Genomic DNA, 3,485 nt, shown 5'->3' on the forward strand with positions numbered 1-3,485 from the left:
GTCTTTAGAGGAACTTTGGTTATTAGTACTTAGGAAGCAGAGCTTGGGAAGATGGTAGAACAAATTTTCTAAGCATCATGGGACAGGCACACTGGTCATCCATCACTCTAATATGGGCCTGAAGGATACATGGGTCAATTGCTTAAGAAATCTCCAGTCCCTGCCTTTCCTCCCCTATGGTGGAGTGAACCAATTTCAGTGAAACTCAGATCTTGCATTCGTGTGGTAATAATGAGCGCATAGATCAAGGATCTTGGCAATTCATCACGGAGATTTACATTTCAGCAACCCACAGTTACCATCCATGGGCCCAGAGGCTCCAGGAGTGTGGTTTCCATCTTCATTTGTAACCATTCCCAGAGATCGCAGATCACATAAAAGTAATGGGTTAAGGACTCCCCACCCCACATCATCCAGTTCCTTCCCCTCCCCTGCCCCTGGCGTGGGAGTGGGGGTGGGAGTGGGGGGTGGAAATAGAGGAAGAGAACCCATACTGTCATACTGCCTTTATCACAGGGGATTCCTCTCTGGGGGTTCGCCTGGGTTCTTTGCAGCCCCAGACAGTTGACTTTTGGAGTCAGACAGCTCTACAAAAAGAAACAACCTCACTAAAGGATAAATGGGCTATTTCCCCAGCCCTCTGGTCCCCTTTGCCCCACTACCTTTACAGAAAGAAAAAGGAGCCCACATAAGAACGAAATCCTGCTGTCAAAATGCTGGTATCTCAAGAGAATTGGTGACACCTCTTCTAGAATTTGGGTTTTAATGTTCCAACTTTTAAGGAGTATCATTCCCCACTGCGTGTGCCATTCCAGGCTGCTCTCAATCCAACACCTAGCATGGGAAATCGAAGGTGGTCATCCCTAGTCATGGGTCATCACTTGAGGCTCATCACAGGAGACTTTTTTTAGAGCAGAGGTTTAAAACTTTAAGGTTTATAAGGATGATCCGAAGGCTTGTTGAAATAGACTACAGGGACCCACTTCAGAGTTTCCGATTCAGCAGGTCTGGGGTAGGACCTGATAATTTCTAACAAGGTCCCAGGGGATGCCCATGGTGCTGGACCCAGGAACCACACTCTCAGAGCCACTACTCTGGGGAAATGTCTCATCTGAGAACAATGGCAGTAGACCAAATACACTGGGGGAAAGGACTTTGGGTAGGTGGCTTTTTTCTATACATTAGGAGGTAGGGTCTTTGTCCCTTCCTTCTGAATCTAGGTGGGCTTTTGATTGCCCGGACCAACAGAATACTGTGGATGTGATGCTGAGTCACTTTCCAGGCTAGGTCATCTACAGCCAAGCAGCTTCTTGGGACATTCATTCTAGGGTAAGCAGCCCTCACCTAAGAAGACCAACCACCTTGAGACTGCCATGTCAGACAGGCTCTGGTTGACAGTCCCAAATGAACCTGCTTCCAGCCATCCCCACCATGGTGCCAGACATGTGAGTGAAGCCAGTTTGGATTCTCTGGTCCTGCCTATCTGCTGTCCAGGTAACACTGAGCAACCTCAATTGAAGCCCCAGGGAGAATTGCCCAGCCAGGCTCTATCCTAAATCCTCATTAACAGATTCCAGGAGATAAAACGGTTGTTTTCAGTCACTAAGTTTTAGGGTAGTCTGTTACCTAACAATAGGTAACAAACAGTGCTTTAGGTTGGAAAGGTTAGAAAGGAAGCAAACTACTCTGAACAGGGCAAAGTGCTAAGTCCAGAGGAGCTGCTAGCTTGGATTTGGTGCCCTCTGCAGGAACCATGAATAGAAGTTGGCACTAACTCCTACATGAACTATTTATCTGCCCAGGAGGAAAGTCAGTCCAAGAGGGGCTGTAGTGGTTGTATGGCCCAGTGTTCTCAACCATGGTGGGGACATGGGTATGTGGAGATAGTAGATTGACTGCAACAACTGCCTAATTCTCACACCGCCCAGTATCCACACCTTTCCAACGTACTTGGCAACTCCTCCCATCGGCTGGTGGAAGGCACTGTATTTGTCCAGCCCTTGATTCTGAACTTGACCCTGCGACTGCTTTGGCCAATGACACGTGAGCAGTTGTGACAGAGGCAGGGGTGTTTCCTCTCTCAGTTTGGCACTTCTGCCTTTGCTAAGACAACATGACTACGCTAGACTGCTAGAGGCTAAGACATGTGGAGCCCACCTGAACTGCCCTGGTTGGACTGGCCAAGGCCATCCCAGATCAGCTGAATCTGTCAAGTAGCAGGCGTACATAGCCTAGTCAAGACCAGACTGCCCAGGCACTCCCAGTCTAAATCATCAGTCCAGACTTTTAAGCAAAATAAATGCTTATTTTATGCCACTGAATACTGGGATGCTTTGTTACATATCACTGTAGGGGCAGCAATTACTCAGGATCCAAGTCCCTTAAATGTCATTGAATGCAAACTGCCACTTCCCCAGACAGTCCTGGGTCAAGTCTAACTCCTAGTCCACCTGAGGAAACGGAAGCCAGTTGCAGAATAGGTAGCAGAGGATTCCTAGTCTAGTTTTTTTTTTTTTTTCCCAAGTTTGCATTTATTTATTTGAGAGAGAGGGAGCACAAGCAGGGGAAGAGGGAGAAGCAGACTCCCGGCTAAGCAGGGAGCCCAGTGCAGGGCTTGATCCCAGGGCCCTGGGATCATGACCTGAGCCAAAGGCAGACGCTTAACCCCACTGAGCCACCCAGGCACCCCAGCCTAGTTCTCTTACTGTGTAATTATAGTCAGTCCAAGTATATGGAACACCCATTTAGTGAAAGACACCAGAGAATTAAAAGGGTTGCTTTCCACCTAGAAGTTTATTATAGACTACCTGGAGCCAAGACCACAAGACTGATGTAGGCACTGCTGTATGTGGCATGGAAGCAGGAGGCAGGATCATTTCCAGCCTGTGAGCGTCTGTGTGGCTGGATGAGTGGCACGGCAGGGCAGGTGGAAAGAATTTGGTGAGCTAAAATGACTAGGCTATGTCCAGGCATTCCGTTTAACCCATGCATGGCTCTCAGATTCAAAGCTAAGCTGCCTTTCCAGACCAAGTAATGGCCTCAGATGCCATTTGGCTTGCTAAAGACAACCTTTGGTTTTGAACTTCACACCTTTTAAAACTGAGGTGTTTATCCTAATGATCATAAACACCAAATTAAAAAGGAATCCATTTAGATAAGTAGGCGTAAGCATAAAGGATTCTTAATAGAACTCTACATTTTTCATTGATTTCTTTTTTTTTTTTTTTTAAGATTTATTTATTTATTTATTTGACAGAGAGAAATCACAAGTACACTGAGAGGCAGGCAGAGAGAGAGAGAAGGAAGCAGGCTCCCTGCTGAGCAGAGAGCCCGATGCGGGACTCGATCCCAGGACCCTGAGATCATGACCTGAGCCGAAGGCAGCGGCTTAACCCACTGAGCCACCCAGGCGCCCTTCATTGATTTCTAATAAGAAAATAAAATCCACCAAGTCATGGAGTGTATTGCTGACTTTTTTTTTACTT

Source organism: Mustela erminea, chromosome 1 (genome assembly GCF_009829155.1).
Source record: "Mustela erminea isolate mMusErm1 chromosome 1, mMusErm1.Pri, whole genome shotgun sequence".
In the NCBI taxonomy this organism is placed as follows: domain Eukaryota; kingdom Metazoa; phylum Chordata; class Mammalia; order Carnivora; family Mustelidae; genus Mustela; species Mustela erminea.